A 22931-nucleotide genomic window follows, 5' to 3' on the forward strand; every position below is an offset into this window, starting at 1 on the left:
AGGACATTTGGAACTTCAAAAAGAGATTTTCGAATTCTCAGGCCAAACTCACCATTAGTTTCTATTCAAATTACAAAAAGGCTGGTGGACAGTAGCAAAAAAAAAAAAAATATTGAGCGCCGTACCCAAGGACAAGAAACATTTGGTGATTGCAAAGGGCTCGACAGCACAGATACAGCTGTGGAGCATATACAGCTTTCAGTGTTGGCAAAACTTTTTGAGAAGATTTTCAGATCTAGTTCTGCTGAATGACTAGGATGCCACTCTACACTTGAGAAACAATACAGCCACTAGTACATAGTCAATTATCTTTGCCAAGGCTTACCAGTGTACTGAAATATGCCTGATACAGATCAGGAAATGTAGAGGATCACCCTTGACAATTTGAAATGCCACTGAATTTTGTTTTATATTGTCTTCTCTACAGTGTATATTACACGATGAAATTTCTTTCATTTTATGTACATGGTGTAAAGAAAACGGTATGAACTAAGCAGTGCTTTACACGTTACGATTATTGTAATTATTCGCTAAAGTAAAAATGAGTTACTTATTATTTTCAATTAAAAAAATACACGAATGTAAAACGGTAAACTAAAAAAAACCTGTGAATGTAATACGTAAAATAACAATTTTAGAATAATAACGAATGTTTAGATATTTAATTAGGTATGTTGAAAATACTAAGACAGCACATTGTGACAGCTCATTTTCCAAGCTGGTATTTCAGAAACCGGCTTTGATAAACAAGGATGTATGTGTTTGAAAGCTAATTGGTGTTGTAACAAAAGTTTTCATTTTTAAAAGTAAATTAATGGTGGTAGGATATTTTGCAAAATTTCAAATTGTTACAGAAGTTGATTATACAGTTTTCAAGGATATTAATTACATATTAACTTTTGTAGGAAAATTGTTTTTTATGTATGCCATTTTTTCGAAGCTATTCCCTCAATATCTGAAATGCCAAATTACGTTGCAGGGTGTGTAGCTCTCAAAAAATGAAGTTGGGCACAAACAAAAAATATATATTGCACTCTTTTGCTCCCTCTGCACATCTCCAAGCTTGAGCAAGATCGTTTATTAACACTTAGGAATGCTTCGTCCTAGGTGGAACACCTTTCACCATCTCCTCCAAATGTTTAAAATAGTTTACCATAACTTCGCTGTTCACTTGAGCTGGAGCTCTCGGCTCTCGTTATATTTTCACTGCAGTGTGCATTAAGATCCATGTTAGGTGGAAGCAGATATTTCGCTCACTCATATCCAGGCCCGTTATCTTCAAACCTCTTTTCTACTCTTCCACTTCAGCCCAAGCAGCACTTCACAATATCCCTAACCCCACCAGTGGTAATTGGCTGACCTCATTCTGCACATTTAAATAAGCTACTGATTAAAACTTCCCTTCTTCTATCGTCAAGGCAGTATGCCCACCTATTTTAAAAGGATTTATATTATTTTCCTTGAGAGTGAACTACCAAGTATTCCATATTTTGAAGTGTATTCCTAAGATTTATTTTGCGTGCCTTGAGTTCATTAATAGCTTTCTGGAGGATTATCTAGCGAGATAGTCTTTGATAGTTACTTGGCCCACTCTTCTCTTTGTGCACTCGCGACATGTCCTAATTCACCAATACGCCTGTAATTAACGCATAATATAACCAAACATAACCTAATCTGTCATACATCATGGCTAACTTGTGCCCTCCACATTCCAAGATCAGAGAACTGTGTTACTATTACCAAAGTAACAGTGCAATCGTTGTTTTCAGAGTTTCCGAAAACAGAAAGTTTTATACTTAAATGCATCTCTGGCAAACACAATTTTTGTATCACTGTGACAACTAATATGGCTATGGAAGGCGGTTTCCATTAGTTACACCATAGTAACTCTCCACCGCGCGCAATGGCCATGACGTTCCAATTCGCCCTAGTATGTTCCAAATCACCCCAAGTTATGGGAACCTTTTTATTCGTCATCTTTTCAGCCCACATAATTTTAAAAATCGTTCTATATCAGTACATCCCAAATGCTTCGATTCTCTTCTTTTCCGATTTTCCCACAGTACACTGCTGTGGTCCAAATGGACATTCCCAGAAATTTCTTCCACAGAGGAACTTCGATGTTTGGTACTGGTAGACTGTAAGTAGGCTGTTCAGGTTTTTATGTTGGTAACGCCACGTAGCGGTCTGTGTGAAAATCACTGACTGTGCTGTGTGCAGTCTGTGACTGGTTTGCATTGTTGGAATATTTGCTATTGTAGTGTTGGGCAGTTCGATGTGAACAGCGCGTAGCGTTGCGCAGTTGGAAGAGACCCGCCAGCAGTGGTAGATGTGGGGAGAGAGATGGCAGAATTTTGAGAGCGGACGATCTGGACGTGTGTCCATCAGAAAGAGTAAATTTGTAAAACTGGATGTCATGAAGCGATATAATGACTTTTGAACACTATTAAGGTAAATTCATTGTTTGTTCTCTATCAAAATCTTTCATTTGCTAAGTATGCCTATCAGTTGTTAGTGCCTTCAGTAGTTAGAATCTTTTATTTAGCTGGCAGTATTGGCGCTCGCTGTATTGCAGTAGTTCGAGTAACGAAGATTTTTGTGAGGTAAGTTATTCATGAAAGGTGTAGGTTATTGTTAGTTCAAATGGCTCTGAGCACTATGGGACTTAACTTCTAAGGTCATCAGTCCCCTAGAACTTAGAACTACTTAAACCTAACTGACCTAAGGACATCACACACATCCATGCCCGAAGCGGGATTCGAGCCCGCGACCGTAGCGGTCGCGCGGGTCCAGACTGTAGTGCGTAGAACCGCTCAGTCACACTGGCCGGCTCATTGTTAGTCACGGCCATTCTTTTGTAGGGATTGTTGAAAGTCAGATTGCTTTGCGCTAAAAATATTGTGTGTCAGTTTAGTGATGGTCAGAATAAGTAAAGAGGAAATGTCTGAGTACGTTCAATTTTGCTCAGCTGTTTGAAAATCAAATAACGTAAGGGATTTACCAGCACAGCAATTCATAAATTTTTCTAAGGGGAGGTTGCCTGTCATGTCTTATTTTTTGTAACTGCAAATGGAAGAAAAGAAGAGGGAAAGAACTAATAATACCAGTTGTATAGGGACTTTGTGTAGTATCACGAGTGACGCATCGAAATGTGTTCCGAACTGTGATTCGAACCCAGTATGTCCTGATTACTAGGCATGTGCGTAAACAACGGCTCCATCCACTGTGTTTATTGCAAATGCGCTCTCTATCTCGGCACGGTCCTCCACCGACTCACATTCCCAGCTAGCGCAACCTACCCGCAGTCCCCCGCCCCCCGTTCATGTCTTCCAAGCTCTCTAATTTTAGAATCCCACTGAAGGTCTAATGCAATGTGCATCCGCGCTGAAGGTTGTGGATTCGTTGCCCATCTAGAGGAATCAGTTGTATGAATGTGTGGTGTCTGTTCTTTCAGGCATATAGTATACAGGGTGCTACAGAAAGGTACGGCCAAACTTCCACGAAACATTCCTCACACACAAAGAAAGAAAATATGTTATGTGGACATGTGTCCGGAAACGCTTATTTTCCATGTTAGAGCTCATTTTACTACTTCTCTTCAAATCACATTAATCATGGAATGGAAACACACAGCAACAGAACGTACCAGCGTGACTTCAAACACTTCGTTACAGGAAATGTTCAAAATGGCCTCCGTTAGCGAGGATACATGTATCCATCCTCAGTCGCATGGAATTCCTGATGCGCTGATGCAGCCCTGGAGATTGGCGCATTGTATCACAGCCGTCCGCAATACGAGCACGAAGAGTCTCTACATTTGGTACCGGGGTTGCGTAGACAAGAGCTTTCAAATGCCCCGATAAATGAAAGTCAAGGGGGTTGAGGTCAGGAGAGCGTGGAGGCCATGGAATTGGTCCGCCTCTACCAATCCATCGGTCACCGAACCTGTTTTGAAGCGTACGAACACTTCGACTGAAATGTGCAGGAGCTCCATCGTGTATGAACCACATGTTGTGTCGTACTTGTAAAGGCACGTGTTCTAGCAGCACAGGTAGAGTATCCCGTATGAAATCATGATAACGTGCTCCATTGAGCGTAGGTGGAAGATCATGGGGCCCAATCAAGACATCACCAACAATGCCTGCCCAAACGTTCACAGAAAACTCTTGTTGATGACGTGATTGCACAATTGCGTGCGGATTCTCGTCAGCCCACACATGTTGATTCTGAAAATTTACAATTTGATCACGGTGGAATGAAGCCCCATCCGTAAAGAGAACATTTGCACTGAAATGAGGATTGACACATTGTTGGATGAACCATTCGCAGAAGTGTACCCGTGGAGGCCAATCAGCTGCTGATAGCGCCTGCACACGCTGCAACTGGTACGGAAACAACTGGTTCTCCCGTAGCACTCTCCATGCAGTGGCGTGGTCAACGTTACCTTGTACAGCAGCAACTTCTCTGACGCTGACATTAGGGTTATCGTCAACTGCACGAAGAATTGCCTCGTCCATTGCAGGTGTCCTCGTCGTTCTAGGTCTTCCCCAGTCGCAAGTCATCGGCTGGAATGTTTCGTGTTCCCTAAGACGCCGATCAATTGCTTCGAACGTCTTCCTGTCGGGACACCTTCGTTCTGGAAATCTGTCTCGATACAAACGTACTGCGCCACGGCTATTGCCCCGTGCTAATCCATACATCAAATGGGCATCTGCCAACTCCGCATTTGTAAACATTGCACTGACTGCAAACCACGTTCGTGATGAACACTAACCTGTTGATGCTACGTACTGATGTGCTTGATGCTAGTACTGTAGAGCAATGAGTCGCATATCAACACAAGCACCGAAGTCAACATTACGTTCCTTCAATTGGACCAACTGGCGGTGAATCGTGGAAGTACAGTACATACTGACGAAACTAAAATGAGCTCTAACATGGAAATTTAGCGTTTCCGGACACATGTCCACATAACATCTTTTCTTTATTTGTGTTGAGGAATGTTTCCTGAATGTTTGGCCGTACCTTTTTCTAACACCCTCTATACTGAGTCAGATGCTCCAGTCGAGAAACACACTACATGATCCGGTTTACTTCACTGTACCTAGACAACGTTCGGGGCACCAGGACGATTTATTCGAATAAGAGGCTGACCCAGAAAATAATATCTATGTCAATGATATGCCCGTCCGCCGTCACTGCCATTTGGCGCAATACGCCGATGACACGGCAGTTTATACGACCGCCCGCAATCCTGATCAACTCATTGCTCGACTCCGAAGGCAAGTGGACGCAACAGTCACCTGGTGTCGCTCCAATAAAATGGCCCTCAATGCCACCAAAACCATGGCTGTGTATTTCACTAAATGGCGCCCTATACTCCGCCACAACATCTCAATCGGGGGCGTCCGGGTCCCGTGGGCCCAAGCTACCAAGTATCTCGGGGTCTGGTTGGATAAGAAACTTTTCTTCCACCGCCACCCAGAATACGTCACCCATAAGGCCGGTATTACACTATCAAATTTCTTTGTTAAAGATTTGATCAAAGATGTGATCCAATATTCCGTCCAATATATTTGACAAAGATCTTTGACGTAGCGCTAGAAGGGGTATTACACTGTCATCAAATTTTTCGTTGAAGTTCAAGATGGCTGACAACAACTTGTTATTAACCGCAGCAGTTCTACGTACTCCAATTGCATTGTGTGCACATGCGGAAAAGGTGTGTGTGGGCGGGGGGGGGGGGGGGGGGGGGGAATGGAACCATACATACGAGGTTGACAGTCTTAGAAGTCCTGGGATTACAACTTGATAATAAATTCAGTTGGGAGGAGCACACCACAGAACTGCAGAAAGTCCTTAACAAGTCTGTATTTGCAATTCGAGTGTTAGCAGACATAGGCAACATAAAAATGAAAAAGCTTGCATACTTTCATTCCATAATGTCATATGGGATAATATTTTGGGGTAAATCTTGAAGTCAAACAAAAGTTTTCAAGGTCCAAAAGCGTGTAATACGTTTATTTGTGGAGTAAATTCACGGACCTCCTGCAGAAACCTCTTCAAAGAACTGGGTATACTAACTACTGCCTCTCAGTATATTTACTTCTTAATGAAATTTGATGTAAATAATATATCTCTTTTTCCAACAAACAACTCAGTTCATACATACAATACCGGGAACAAAAATGATCTGCACAAGGACTTAAAAGCACTTACTTTATTTCAAAAAGTGGTCCACTACTCAGGAAGACTCACCTTCAATAATTTGCCAGGAAACATAAAAAATTTAGTTAGAAATAAAGATCAGTTTAAAAGGAGCCTGTAAGACTTACTACTGGCCAACTCCTTCTACTACATTGGCGAAATTTTTACTAGAAACAAATGATGTATTTATTCATACAATTATTATTGTTATTTCAGCTTAAAAAAATCAACATGTTCCACATCCACGAGGATCTCCTCAGCATGGATCTATCTTTGACAAAGATATTGGACAAAGAAATTTGATAGTGTAATACCGGCCTAAGGGGTTAAAGCTGACAAAGGCCTTGTACCCGCTCTTCTCCAGCCGTGAGCTTAATTTAGACACCAAGCTCCGGTTGTATCACTCCGTTGTCCTGCCCTCACTAACGCATGGTTCCTTTGCGTGGGTCACGATTAGTAAGTCCCGGGTGCTGACGCTCTAGTACTTTCAGAATAAAGTTCTCAGGTGGAATCTTCACGCCCTCAGCTGCCGATAGGTGTTGTCGAAAGAACAGGTATATCAACAACACCTGTCGGCAGCTGAGGGTCTCAGTTACTCATCATTTATTCCAGGGAAAAGCTGCTCGGTCATCAACAGTATTCTGTTCTTTCGAGAACAGTTACTGTCTTCATATATATAGTTAAAGGCTACCCAGCCATTGACCTTCGTCTGTGCGAATGCGCACAGGTTGCCCAAACTCTTACAGGAATCGCCAAAGCGTGCGCGAGTAATGAGTGGATGGGCAAATGTCTATAAGGTACATTACATATGTAGAATTGTGGGCAGTTGGGAATGTGAGTCTCACGGGAAGCGTGCAAGGGAAAAGTCCCTGCAGTCGCGCTATTCATTTGTGTCCTCGGTGGCTCAGATTGATAGAGCGTCTGCCATGTAAGCAGGAGGTCCCGGGTTCGAGTCCCGGTCGGGGCACACATTTTCAGCTGTCCACATCGAGGTATATCAACAACACCCGTCGGCAACTGAGGGTTTCAGTTAGTCATCATTTAAATACAGCCCTTGTCAGAAAGACCATTCGCCGTAAGGTTCGCCAACTAGACAGTAAAGTGGACACCCTCCGTGAGACGGTCGCTGGACTCCAAACCATCGGCACCACAGTTCCACGGCGCTGGCACCGACACCCCGCTCCGCTCACCCTCCTGGAGGACTCGGATTCGGGCTATGACTGACGACAGGCCCAATACGACCACGTTTTTCTGTCCGTTCTCGTACAGTCACTAGCAGTGGCCTGTTCTCGTCCAGCCATTTCTTTTTTTGACCATAGTGTTGGGGCGTTACTGCACCCCTCCTCTGTACTTCCACCCTCGGAGGGTGACACGGAACTTAAAAGTTCCACCGCCACACCTCCAACGTGCTATGCTCCGCTGTTATTCAGCTGTTGCTTTGAGTCCCCTCCCACTTGTCCGCCGAGACAGTTCGACCGGATCGGAACCGGTGACGCTGTGTATTAGTAAACTGTCATGAAAGAAAAAAGAACAAGACACACACACACACACACAGAAAAATCGGGACAACTGGGATCCCTATACACGGATACCATTGGCTACGGTTTTGTATTTCGAGATTTTTGTGGAAGCTCTGCAGAGAAAGACTGACCTCGCACAAGGGCCGAAGTCTGTACTGTTTTGTGCGCTCGGCATGGCAGTGGAGACGAACATACCTGTCGATATGTTGTTGTTCTGCATGAACAAAGCGGTTGAAATGTGAAGCATGGACTGTTTACGTGCTCATGTGCAGTGTGCGCATGTTTCCAACGACACAGGTCGGAGTATCGTACCGTTGCAAGCTGCGCCATAAATGGCGATTCATCGTTGACAGTCACTTTTCCTTGGTGCAGCGAAAATGCGTCTGGGATTATTGCTATTTGTTGCACATTATTTAGTGCTTTTTAACTACTGAGAGAACGGTAACAGACTGCTAGCAACAAAGAAAGGAGGTGGCTGTGACAACATCCATCGTTATTCTGATATAACACCTATCCTGTTACAGAAATTTTTGCTATACAAACTACTGTAAAAATACTGTTTACTTAAAGTTTCTTGTCTTTTCCCCCATTTCCATTTGCTCAATTCCCCGTCATTATTTGGTTTGATTTTTGCCGGAATATGCTCATTAAACACACAAGAACTACATTAAATGCATGCACACAATATTCCGTTATCTGTGACATTGAAAAAGACATTTTACTATCATTTTACTTATTGAATCAGAGGAAAATTCAATCGAGAAAACCAATAAACTGTGAGACAGCATTGCTGAAGCGAAATGTTTGGTACTGTCCATAGACACATAAAAAGTATAAGTGACGACACTACCTCTGGCGTCTTCTGTCATCCTCCAGCGCCGTGACATGCGCGGGTGTTTGAAAGTACAGTGCCGCGAAACTTTCCCGCTGGACGCCAGAGACGCTATACATAAGCGACATTTGTTCTGTGATTTATTCTTTGATTGTTGATTTCTGTTCCACGTTCCACTCCTTGGTGAAAGCGTGAATGCAAGTGTGTTACGGTGAAAGCGTGAATGCAAGTGTGTTACATACGAAATAATTTACCGTACTGAATTTTTCTCACGCCTTCGCACGTGTTATCGGTTGCAGTGTATTATTGTCTGTTCCGACCGCAGGGTTTCGTTAATAAATTCTTACATCAACGTGAGACAAGCCTACTTCCCTACTTCAGCCTACAAGCATCACGCAGATGTTAACCCGTCGATCGTGGCAATTCAAACTAACTTTCGGAACCGTTAGTTTCTTTCTCCGGAAGGAGAGAGATGAAGCTTGGGTAAGGTTACTGTGGTGTGCATACTGTAAGACATTCGGTACACACACCATCAGATTATTTGACTTATCGCTCTAACGAGGTAGGCGAGTGTCAGCAATATGTCTCGTGGTCTTATCGTGGCGTGTTTATCTTCTGCCGTTAGGTCAGACGTTAGAAATGCCACTTGCACGCTTAGAGTAGCAGACTGACGGTGACCAACTTCAAACAGAACTTGATTAGTTTTCACACACATTTACTAAAATAATAAAAAGGCATAGACATTACGTAACTTGATTCTGATTGCTGTTTACAATTGACAATCTGACGTTCCTTTGGTCTTGGTACGTTAATCTTATTCTCACATATCTCTGATACTTGACAAAGTGTCTAGTCATTTATCTTCATGGCTATGTAGAGGAATATGGTTATGTTATTAGGTGCAGACTAAAAAATTGACTACAGACTAATGCAGACTAATCGGAGGTCTGTACACTCATTATAATACGTCGAGCGTTCAGGTATCACTGCGCGAGTGGGATCCGCGAGGAGAAAAGGTTCTACGTTAGCAGCAATCTCATTGGCTGCGTTACATATTAATACGCGGATCGCCAGAAGCAGAATTTGGTCCGTCTCTAAGACAGCGCCATCTCGTAGTGTGGAGACGGACGAGTGCTGTGCGTGCGCTGTTGTGCTTAGCAGGGCGCTCTCTATTGGGAAAGTTGTGTACGCACTGACTACGCGGAACTATGTACACAACAAGTAGAAGAATGCAAAATAAATTGTAAATATTGCTTTGGTCCAATTGTATTAATTAAAAGCTAATGCTGTTCAAAAAAATCAGGATTGTATGTTCTTTTTTAAATAAAACATCACGGAGTGAGTGTGCCCTGCTGTGTGCGTTATATTTCGAAGTTGGTCCTGTACATATCGATTGTTTCGCTGTGACTCACTCGCATTGCATTCGCTTATTACCGACAACAATAGCAAAGAAAGAACAATTCCTGAAACATAATATGCGTCCCTATTTTGCATATTTTTAGAAAATAATCCCAGAAAGGCCCCTTCTTAACCTCTGTCAGAAAGTATTCAGAAACTGATATCAGCGTTCTAATGTACCGATTTCTCGCGTGGCCGCCGCTCTTCCTCTGATATGCACAGGTTGGACGTTGAGTTATATTGCACGCAGTAACTACCATATTTTTCTATTATTTGAATTTGCATATTTCGATATTTTTCATGCATTTTTAGCCATTTTTCATGCATATTTTAAGGTTTTTATGATGCATATAATCCGGTCACTAGTCGTACTTTGGGGGAGCTATAGACTATTCTATTAATTGAGGCTTGAGTATAGCGATGGGCCAACTCGAGTTGACGCCAAACCGAGTTGAAAGTTTGCGCAAATCGAGTTCAAACCGTGTTGAGGTGAAAAACTAAGATAACATTCAACGCCGTTCCCTCTTTCGTGTCTGCGTAGATTACGATTCAGTTCAGGTAACCAGCCAGAGCTTTGCGGTTTTGCAATCGGTGATTACATAGTCGCAATGTGATGGATACTATACCCGGATCAAAATAACAAAGTGATTGACAGCGAAACGCAGTTGATCTTGGAAGGGGGCGATGTTGTCGGTTCGCAGGTGCTTGCGCGTGCATAATGGCTGTAGCAGCAACAGCTGTGCGGTTGCTTAATCTACTGCCTTCTCACGCTGCATTTTAATGTGCGGTACTGAGTTCGCTTTACAGGATCGTAATATCCTTGTAGCTTAACAGACGCACTCCCGTATATAAATGATACTGTCTTCCTATTATTTGTACTGGGTTGTTATAATTAAACTTTCCCGATTTAATACGTTATTCCACGTAAAGTAATTAAACTGAAACTCGTCCAATGTGCTGCTATGGCACATCATACCATTACGTACCGACACCATTACTACTACAAAAGGGGTTCAATATGGCGCCCATCAGTGTCCAGAAGAGTCCGAAGGTGCAGGACGAAGCATGTCCATAGGTACGCTGGCTACATCTCTTGATATGCTGGCCGCCCGTTGTGACCGAGCGGTTCTAGGCGCTTCACTCTGGAACCGCGCGACCGCTACGGTCGCAGGTTCGAATCCTGTCTCGGGTATGGATGTGTGTGATGTCCTTAGGTTAGTTAGGTTTAAGTAGTTCTAAGTTCTAGGGGACTGATGACCTCAGAAGTTAAGTCCCATAGTGCTCAGAGCCATTTGAACCATTTTGATATGCTGCGTTTCAGATCAGCACATGTGTGAATGTTCCCCTGGTAAACCTTGTCCTTCAGGTAGCTCCACAACCAGAAATCACAGGGAGCGAGATCAGGCTATCGTGCCAGCCAAGCATTTGGGAACGGCTGGCTGATAATTCGATTATTTCCACATGTGTTTCGGAGAAGCTGGAGAACATCACGAGCGATTTGCGGTGGGTCGCATCAGGCATGAAAACTGTTGAGTTCAATGCGTCTCTTTCCTGTAGGGCGGGTGTGATATCCTGGCGAAGCATGTCACAGTAATGCTGGCCAGTCACACTGCATATTTAATGTACAGTATATACAGGATGACTCACCTAACGTTACCGCTGGATATATTTCGTAAACCACATCAAATACTGACGAACCGATTCTACAGACCGAACGTGAGGAGAGGGGCTAGTGTAATTGTTTAATACAAACCATACAAAAATTCACGGAAGTATGTTTTTTAACACAAACCTACGTTTTTTTTAAATGGAACCACGTTAGTTTTGTTAGCACATCTGAACATATAAACAAATACGTAATCAGTGCCGTTTGTTGCATTGTAAAATGTTAATTACATCCGGAGATATTGTAACCTAAAGTTGACGCTTGAAACCTCTGACGTTCAGTTGCGTGTTGTAACAAACACGGGGGTTTCGTAGGACGTGGAGGACGCATAAATTGGCCAGCCCGTTCTCCTGATCTTACACCTATGGACTTCTTTCTATGGGGTACGTTAAAGGAGAATGTGTACCGTGATGTGCCAACAACCCCAGAGGATATGAAACAACGTATTGTGGCAGCCTGCGGCGACATTACACCAGATGTACTGCGGCGTGTACGACATTCATTACGCCAGAGATTGCAATTGTGTGCAGCAAATGATGGCCACCACATTGAATATCTATTGGCCTGACATGTCGGGAACACTCTATTCCACTCCGTAATTGAAAACGGAAACCACGTGTGTACGTGTACCTCACCCCTCATGGTAATGTACATGTGCGTCAGTGAAAAAGACCAATAAAAAGGTGTTAGCATGTGGACGTAATGTGCTGTTCCAGTCTCTTCCGTACCTAAGGTCCATCACCGTTCCCTTTGGATCCCTACGTAATTCGGCGCTCTCCGATACACACGATCGAACAGCGGAGGAGTGGTACTCAAGCGTCAACTTTAGGTTACAATATCTCCGGATGTAATTAACATTTTACAATGCAACAAACGGCACTGATTACGTATTTGTTTATATGTTCAGATGTGCTAACAAAACTAACGGTGTTCCATTTAAAAAAAACGTAGGTTTGTGTTAAAAAACATACTTCCGTGCATCTTTGTATGGTTTGTATTAAACAATTACACTAGCCCCTCTCCTCACGTTCGGTCTGTGGAATCGATTCGTCAGTATTTGATGTGGTTTACGAAATATATCCAGCGGTAATGTTAGGTGACTCACCCTGTATACACTCTAAATATTAATATATATGAGTTGCCACGATGCTAATGTTGCATATAGACCCAATTGTAAATAACACTTATCAAATGCTTCACGAATTTCGATCAAACACACTAAATCGTAATAAACTACTGTACTTTTGAAGTTCACAGTGAGCAACGTCCCATTCTGTAGGCACAGACTCAGCACGGTTCATCTCGGGTTCGGTCGGCATGAACTCCAACCTCGTGCAAATCGTCATCGATGGTGGGGGCCGCCGAATTGACTTGAAATCACCTCAACCTGAGTTAACCCGAGTTCACCCCTCTCTGGTTGTGCCCTGATGTAAGATCACTGGAACTAGTATTTACTTACGTATTACGTGTTTTGTCGTTATTCTACAGAGAACGAAACTCTGACTAACGCTAAAGCATCGGAAGTGTGTTTGCTAAGCACTAAGCTAATCGTTTAACCCATTACATGGTGGTTCAAAAGGCACAGTGCGACTGGATGACGGAGTATCTGGACACAATATCATCGATCTAGTGTAACATAAATCATGATTCATCCGACCACATGACACGTTACGATTGACCTACGGACCAATCTCGGTGATCGCGTGCCCACTGCCATAGTAACTGTCTATGTCGTTGGGCCCACATGGGAACACATACGGGAAAATACATCTGCCTATAGGAGCATTGTACTCTGTCGCCAGATCTACCACAGGTCGCGCCGCCTATCCCACTCTCCCACCTCCACGTTCTGAGATGAGGCGATGACCATCCAACTCCTTTCACCGTCCGTCAACAGCTTTCACAGATGCCACGCTAGCAGCCAAACAGCTTTTCGATGTTTCCGAGATGCTCGACGCCAGGGGCCGGGCCATAACAATCTGGGCTGTATCAAAATCAGTGGATTTCCTCATCGTTGCTAGAACGACTCCACGCGTTGACTTGATATCGTATCACAGACATAGTCCCTTTGACTGTTCGGAGATGTCACTAAACCCACCCAAAGATGTAAACAACCGTTCATGAGCAGCGCCCATTAGACGGTTCAAAATGCCTCTGAGCACTATGGGACTTAACATCTGAGGCCATCAGTCGCCTAGACTTAGAACTACTTAAACCTAACTAACCTGAAGACATCACACACATCCATCCCCGAGACAGGATTCGACCCTGCGACCGTAGCAGCAGGTGCGGTTCCGGACTGAAGCGCCATTAGACGGAGGGGGTCCGACAGCCGATCAGTTTCAGTCATACCACCAGGAAGGACGTACACAGCTTGTGTTGCCTGCAGTTTAACCGTGCCTAGACGGTCAATACGGCGATTCGATCGCGTCCGCATTGTTAATTTGTGCCAGGAAGGGCTCTCAACAAGGGAAGTGTGTGTTCAAATGTGTGCGAAATCTTATGGGACTTAACTGCTAAGGTCATCAGTCCATAAACTTACACACAACTTAACCTAAATTGTCCTAAGGACAAACACACTCACCCATGCCCGAGGGAGGACTCGAACCTCCGCCGGGACTAGCCAAGGGAAGTGTCCAGGCGTCTCGGATTGAACCAAAGCGATGTTTTTCGGACATGGAGGAGATACAGAGAGGCAGGAACTGTCGATGATATGCCTCGCTCAGGCTGCCCAAGGGCTACTATCGCAGTGGATGACCACTACCTACGGATTATGGCTCGGGGGAACCCTGACAGAAACGCCACCATGTTGAATAATGCTTTTCGTGCAGCCATAGGACGTCGTGTTACGACTAAAACTGTGCGCAATAGGCTACATGATGGTCATGGAAGGCGCCGTAACGGCTGTACGATATGATCCTTGAGGATAACGACATCGCAATAGGCTACATGATGCGCAGCTTCACTCCCGACGTCTATGGTGAGGTCCATCTTTGCAACCACGACACCATGCAGAGCTGTACAGATGGGTCCAAAAACAAATCGAATGGACCGCTCAGGATTGGCCTCACGTTCTCTTCACGAATGAGTGTCGCATAGGCCTTCAACCAGACAATCGTCGGAGACATGTTTAGAGGCATCCCAGTCAGGCGAGTGCAGCAAGGTGGAGGTTCCCTGCTGTTTTGGGGTGGCATTATGTGGGGCCGACATACGCCGCTGATGGTCATGGAAGGCGCCGTAACGGCTGTACGATATGTGAATGCCATCCTCCGACTGATAGTGCGACCATATCGGCAGCATATTGGTGAGGCATTCGTCTTCATGGACAACAATTCGCGCCCCCATCGTGCGCATCTTGTGAATGACTTCCTTCAGGATAACGACATCGCTCGACTAGTGGCCAGCGTGTTCTCGAGACATGAAATCTATCGAACATGCCTGGGATAGACGGAAAAGGGCTGTTTTATGGACGACGTGACTCACCAGCCACGCCGAATCGCCGTTGAGGAGTGGGACAATCTGGACCAACAGTGCGTTGATGAACTTGTGGGTGGTATGCCACGACGAATACGGGCACAAATGAAAAACTACGTGCTACTGGGTATTTGAGGTATCGGTGTGTACATCAATCTGGGCCACACCTCTGAAGGTCTCGCTGTATGGTGGTACAACATGCAATGTGTGGTTTTCATGAGCAACAAAGAGGGCGGAAATGATGTTTATGTTGCTCTTTATTCCAATTTTCTGTACAGGTTCCGGAACTCTCGGAACCGAGGTGATGCAAAACATTTTTGGATGGCGCCACGGACGAATTATCCGAATGAGATGGAAATTGGTAGATGTGACGTACATTTTCAGACAGACAAATCATTACAGTTTCAGAAAAATCGGATTATTCATTGTAGAGAAGGTGCTTCACAAATTGTGCTAGTCAACAACGCGTTTGTCCACCTCTTGTTATGCAACCAGTTACTCGGCTCGCCATTGATTGAAAGAATTGCCGGCCGGGGTGGCCGAGCAGTTCTAGCGCTACAGTTACGAACCGCGTGACCGCTACGGTCGCAGGTTCGAATCCTGCCTCGGGCATGGATGTGCGTGATGTCCTTAGGTTAGTTAGGTTTAAGTAGTTCTAAGTTCTAGGGGACTGATGACCTCAGAAGTTAAGTCCCATAAGGCTCAGAGCCATTTGAACCATTTGATTGAAAGAATTGTTGGATGTCCTCCTGAGGGATATCGTGCCAGATTCAGTCCAATTGGCGCTCCAAATCGTCAATATCCCGAGCTGCCCATAATGTTCCAAACTTTCTCAATTGGAGAGAGATATGGCAACTTTGCTGGGCAACGTAGGGATTGGCAAATACGGAGACAAGCTGCAGAATCTCTCGCCTTGTGTGGGCGGGCATTATCTTGCTGAAAGGTAAGCCTCTGATGGCTTGCCATTAAGCACCGCTGACCATCAATACTGGTTGTCGTGCCATGTGGCGGGCGAGAATTAGGTTGGTACCCCACAGCTGTCCAGGGCATCGAGGCTCGCTTTGAACGGGGATTTATCACTCAAGGCAGTTCTCCTCCAGTCAATGAGATTCCAGGCCGACGACGTGGCTGGAGACGCCCTGGACGCGCTGGGATACCAGCTTGTCTGTCGCCCGCCATACGGCCCGAGAACCGGGAGTGATCGTCTGGGGTGACGTTTTTTTACGTAACAGGTCCATTTTGGTTGTCTTTCGCAGCAAACTTACACTGCAGCGGTACGTCGACGATATTTCACGTCATGTTTTGTGGCCCTTCATGGTAAGCCATCCTGAGCTTTCATTTCAGCAAGATAGTTCCACCCCGCCCACGGTGAGAATTTCTGCTCCTTGTCTTCCTGCTTGCTAAATCCTATCTCGTCCAGTAAGGTTGTCGAATCTCTCCCCTATTGAGAATGTTTGCAGCATTATGGGCAGGGCCTTCCAAACAGCGAGAGATTTTAGCCCTCTAATGCGCCAGTTGGACAGAATTTGGCACGATATCCCTTAGGAGGGCACCAATCAATGCCAAGCAGAATAACTGCTTGCAAAAGGGCCAGAGGTGGACCAACATGTTGTTTATTGACTTGCTCAGTTTGTGAAACTGTTTCTATTGAATAAATCATTAATTTTTTTCTGAAATTGTAATTATTTGTTTGTCTGTACGTGTACAGTTCACTTATTGATTCCCGTCCCATTCGGATAATTCCTTCGTGGCGCGTCCTTTTTTCGGCCTAGGGTGTACAAAGTCTTAGGTTGGCGCATCAGTTCGTAGCATTTTTCCGTAAGTTTAATAAACACGACAGATATACGCAGCAGAGACTTTAGTCATGAATAATTACTAGTTTCAGCTAGTAATAGGGAATACACTGTTCAAGAATCACAAGAGGAGGAGGTATACTTGGAAAAGGCCGGGAGATACGGGAAGACTTCAATTAGATTACATCATGGTCAGACAGAGATTCCGAAATCAGATACTGGATTGTAAGGCGTACCCAGGAGCAGATATAGACTCAGATCACAATATAGTAGTGATGAAGAGTAGGGTGAAGTTCAAGACATTAGTCGGGAAGAATCAATACGTAAAGAAGTGGGATACGGAAGTACTAAGGAATGACGAGATACGTTTGAAGTTCTCTAACGCTATTGATACAGCAATAATGAATAGCGCAGTAGGCAGTACAGTTGAAGAGGAATGGACATCTCTAAAAAGGGCCATCACAGAAGTTGGGAAGGAAAACATAGGTACAAAGAAGGTAGCTGCGAAGAAACCATGGGTAACAGAAGAAGTACTTCAGTTGACTGATGAAAGGAGGAAGTACAAGCATGTTCCGGGAAAATCAGGAATACAGAAATATAAGTCGCTGACGAATGAAATAAATAGGAAGTGCAGGGAAGCTAAGACGAAATGGCTGCAGGAAAAATGTGAAGACATCGAAAAGGATATGATTGTCAGAAGGACAGACTCAGCATACAGGAAAGTCAAAACAACCTTTGGTGACATTAATTGCAACGGTGGTAACATTAAGAGTGCAACGGGAATTCCAGTGTTAAATGCAGAGGAGAGAGCAGATAGGTGGAAAGAATACATTGAAAGCCTCTATGAGGGTGAAGATTTGTCTGATGTGATAGAAGAAGAAACAGGAGTCGATTTAGAAGAGATAGGGGATCCAGTATTAGAATCGGAATTTAAAAGAGCTTTGGAGAACTTACGGTCAAATAAGGCAGAAGGAATAGATAACATTCCATCAGAATTTCTAAAATCACTAGGGGAAGTGGCAACAAAACGACTATTCACGTTGGTGTGTAGAATATATGAGTCTGGCGACATACCATCTGACTTTCGGAAAAGCATCATCCACACAATTCCGAAGACGGCAAGAGCTGACAAGTGCGAGAATTATCGCACAATCAGCTTAACAGCTCATGCATCGAAGCTGCTTACAAGAATAATATATAAAAGAATGGAAAAGAAAATTGAGAATGCGCTAGGTGACGATCAGTTTGGCTTTAGGAAAAGTAAAGGGACGAGAGTGGCAATTCTGGCGTTACGGCTAATAATGGAAGCAAGGCTAAAGAAAAATCAAGACACTTTCATAGGATTTGTCGACCTGGAAAAAGCATTCGACAATATAAAATGGTACAAGCTGTTCGAGATTCTGAAAAAAGAGGGAATAATAAGAGTGGACGATCAAGAACGAAGTGCTCGTATTAAGAAGGGTGTAAGACAAGGCTGTAGCCTTTCGCCCCTACTCTTCAATCTGTACATCGGGGAAGCAATGATGGAAATAAAAGAAAGGTTCAGGAGTGGAATTAAAATACAAGGTGAAAGGATATCAATGATACGCTTCGCTGATGACATTGCTATCCTGAGTGAAAGTGAAGAAGAATTAAATGATCTGCTGAACGGAATGAACAGTCTAATGAGTACACAGTATGGTTTGAGAGTAAATCGGAGAAAGACGAAGGTAATGAGAAGTAGTAAAAATGAGAACAGCGAGGAGCTTAACATCATGATTGATGGTCACGAAGTCAATGAAGTTAAGGAATTCTGCTACCTAGGCAGTAAAATAACCAATGACGGACGGAGCAAGGAGGACATCAAAAGCAGACTCGCTATGGCAAAAAAGGCATTTCTGGCCAAGAGAAGTCTACTAATATCAAATACCGGCCTTAATTTGAGGAAGAAATTTCTGAGGATGTACGTCTGGAGTACAGCATTGTATGGTAGTGAAACATGGACTGTGGGAAAACCGGAACAGAAGAGAATCGAAGCATTTGAGATGTGGTGCTATAGACGAATGTTGAAAATTAGGTGGACTGATAAGGTAAGGAATGAGGAGGTTCCACGCAGAATCGAAGAGGAAAGGAATATGTGGAAAACACTGATAAGGAGAAGGGACAGGATGATAGGACATCTGCTAAGACATGAGGGAATGACTTCCATGGTACCAGAGGGAGCTGTAGAGGGCAAAAACTGTAGAGGAAGACAGGGAATACGTCAAGCAAATAATTGAGGACGTAGGTTGCAAGTGCTACTCTGAGATGAAGAGGTTAGCACAGGAACGGAATTCGTGGCGGGCCGCATCAAACCAGTCAGTAGACTGATGACCAAAAAAAAAATGTATTCTCCTTCACTATTTACAACAGTCTCCCAATGACGAGGTACCTTTTCTATTTAGCGACTGTAGAAATCTCGTGATTTTGAGGCGATGAACTCGTCGAACCGCCTTTCGGAGCACATTTTCATCCGGAAAGGGAGTTCCTTGAAGGTTGTTCGATAGCGAGCGGAAAATGTGATGGCCCAAGATCAGGTGAATAAGGTGGGTGCGGAATGGCTTCCCAACCCACTCCCGTACAGTACCTTTTGTGAGTCTAGCAGGTTGCTAGCGGGCGTTATCTTCGAGTAGCGTCACTTCACGCAGTCTTGGTTCAAATAACTCTAAGCACTATGGGACTTAACTTCTGAGGTCATCAATCCCCTAGACTTAGAACTATTTCAACCTAACTAACCTAAGGACATCACACACATCCATGCCAGAGGGAGGATTCGAATGTGCGACTGTAGCAGCAGAGCGGTTCCGGACTGAAGCGCCTAGAACCGCTCGGCCACAGCGGCCGGCCACTCAGTCTTCCTGGTCGCTGTTCTTGGATTGCGTCCGCAAGACGTGTCAGTTGTTGACAATGAGTGTCAGCAATGACGGTTACACCTCGGGGAAGCAATTCCCAGTACACCGCATCATCGTTGTTCCAACAGATGCATAACATTATCTTTTGTGGATGCGCGCAGGCCTTTGTACGGTGAGTTACTGCTTTGTTTGGGCTCAATCATCCTTTCTTTTCCTTACGTTAACATAAAGAGACCATTTCTCGCCACCAGTAACGATAGAGAATAGGAATGGTCGGTGTTGTTCATGAGCCAATTGATGACGAGCAAGTAGAGATGCACATATAGGCACCTGCTGATTTATGCGATTTTGGCTTAGGGCAGACGGTATCCATATACATGATTTTTGAACCTTCCCCGTTGCATGTAAACGTCTGACGGTGGTGGAATGATCACATTTGCCAGTTCTCGAGTACACTGACATGATAATTGTGAATTAATGTGTTTAAACTACGAGGGTCATTCCAAAAGAAATGCATACTATATTTTTTAAAATCCATCTTTTATTCTAAATGTTTGAAAGTTTTACAGTGTGTACATACATCCTTTAGGAACAATATTTTCATTTCTCCACATAATTTCCATCCCTCTCAACTGCCTTACCCCATCTTGGAACCAGCGCCTGTATACCTGCGCAGAAAAATTCTGGACCAAGCTGTTGAAGCCACTGTTTGGCAGCGTGCACAAAGGAGTCATCATCTTCAAACCTTGTTCCAGGAAGAGAGTCTTTCAGTCAAGAGATGATAGTCACATGGAGCCAGGTCAGGACTGTAAGGCAGGTATTTCAGTGTTGTCCATCCGAGTTTTGTGATCGCTTCCATGGTTTTTTGACTGACATGGGGCCGTGCATTGTCGTGCAGCAGCAAAACGTCCTGCTTTTGCCGATGTGGTCGAACACGTCTCAGTCGAGCTTGAAGTTTCTTCAGTGTCGTCACATATGCATCAGAATTTATGCTGGTTCCACTTGGCATGATGTCCACAAGCAAGAGTCCTTCGGAATCGAAAAACACTGTAGCCATAACTTTTCCAGCAGAAGGTGTGGTTTCGAATTTTTTTTTCTTGGGTGAATTTGCATGATGCCACTCCATTGATTGCATCTTCGTCTCTGGTGAAAAATGATGGAGCCATGTTTCATCACCTGTCACAATTCTTCCAAGAAATTCATCTCCACCATTCTCGTACTGCTCCAAAAGTTCGCTGCATATCGTTTTTCTTGTTTCTTTGTGAGCCACTGTCAACATCCTGGAACACACCTGGCACAAACCCTTTTTAACGCCAACATTTTCAATATTCTGCAAAGACTTTCTTCCCCTATCGCAACGTAGCGAGACAATTCGTTCACTGTGATGCGTCTGTCAGCAGTTACCAATTCGTTAACTCTCTGCACATTGTCTGGAGTGTGTGCAGTACGAGGCCTGCCACTGCGAGGACAATTCTCAATATTGCTGTGCCCGCTTTCATCACGTAACCTGCTTTCCCACAGACTAACTGTACTGCGATCGACAGAAGCATCTCCATACACCTTTTCAACCTCTTGTGGATGTTTCCCACTGTCTCGTTTTCACAGCACAGGAATTCTATGACAGCACGTTGCTTCTGACGAACGTCAAGTGTAGCAGCCATCTTGAAGACATGCTATGACGGCGCCACTCACGGGAACAGGTTGAACTAAGTTTGAAAACAAGCAGGAAGGATGTATCTACACACTGTAAAACTTTCACACATGCAGAATGAAAACTGTATTTTTACAAAAATAGTGTGCATTTCTTTTGGAGTGACCCTCGTATCTTCATCAAACCCCAAAAACCCTCCTGAATGTGGACAGCCACTGATGTTAAAAAGATCGCCCTTAAAACGAGAAAACCATTTCATTGCCCTGTTCTGCCCAGTGGCATTACCCCCATACATGTTTTGGTGCCCTGCGGAAGTGTTTAAACAGAAGATTGTTCCTGGAGCCACTCTGTACCAATTCTGGACCTTTGGGGTGTCGCATTGTCCTTCTCGAATTGCACAAGTCCTTCAGAGTCCACAATGGACATGAATGGATGCAGGTGATCAGACAGGACGCTTACGTACGTGTCACCCGTCAGACTCGTATCTAGACTTATCAGGGGTCCCATATCACTCCAACTGCACACACCCCGCACCATTATAGAGCCTCCACCTGTTTAAACAGTCCCGTACTGACACGCAGGGTCCATGGATTCATGAGGTTGTCTCCAAACCTGTACATGTTCATCCACTCGATACAATTTGAAGCGAGATTCTTCTGACCAGGCAACATGTTTCCAGTCATCAACAGTCCAATGTCGGTGCTGATGCGCCCAGGAGGGGCGTAAAGCTTTGTGTCGTGCACTCGTCAAGGGTATGCATGGGCCTTCGTCTCTAAAAGCCCGTATCGATGATGTTTCGTTGAATGGTTCGCACGCTGACACTTGTTGATGTCACAGCTTTGAAACCTGCAGTAATTTGCGGAAGCGTTGCAATTCTGTCACGTCGAAAGATTCTCTTCAGTCGTCGTTGGTCCCGTTCTTGCAGGATCTTTTTCCGGGCGCAGCTATGTCGAAGAAATGATGTTTTACCGGATTCCTGATATACACGGGACACTCGTGAAATGGTCGTACGGGAAAATCCCCATCTCATCGCAACCTCGGAAATGCCGTGTCCCATCACTCGTGCGCTGACTATGACACCACGTTCAAACTCACTTAACGCTTGGTAACCTGCCATTATAGCAGCAGTAAGCGGTCCAGCAACTGCGCCAGACAGTTGTTGTCTTATACAGGGTGGTCCATTGATAGCGACCGGGCCAAATATCTCACGAAATAAGCATCAAACGAAAAAACTAAAAAGAACGAAACTCGTCTAGCTTGAAGGGGGAAACCAGATGGCGCTATGGTTGGCCCGCTAGATGGCGCTGCCATAGGTCAAAGGGATATCGACCGCGTTTTTTAAAATAGGAACCACCATTTTTATTACATATTTGTGCAGTACGTAAAGAAATATGAATGTTTTAGTTGGATCGCTTTTTGCTCTTTGTGATAGATGGAGCTGTAATAGTCACAAACGTATAAGTACGTGGTATCACGTAACATTCCGCCAGTGTGGACGGTATTTGCTTCGTGATACATTA

General features: G+C 44.4%; 1 protein-coding gene and 1 non-coding gene across 4 annotated transcripts in view; both read left to right on the top strand.

Moving 5' to 3' along the window:
• The window catches only part of LOC124717138, a 116312-nt gene that overhangs the window by 45919 nt on the left and 47462 nt on the right, over nt 1–22931 (top strand). The gene's annotated exons all lie outside the window — the stretch shown is intronic.
• Nucleotides 7101–7174, top strand: Trnat-ugu. The gene has a single exon. It is a non-coding gene; the product is annotated as a tRNA-Thr (tRNA).

The sequence above is a fragment of the Schistocerca piceifrons genome, chromosome 9 (genome assembly GCF_021461385.2).
Source record: "Schistocerca piceifrons isolate TAMUIC-IGC-003096 chromosome 9, iqSchPice1.1, whole genome shotgun sequence".
NCBI lineage: Eukaryota > Metazoa > Arthropoda > Insecta > Orthoptera > Acrididae > Schistocerca > Schistocerca piceifrons.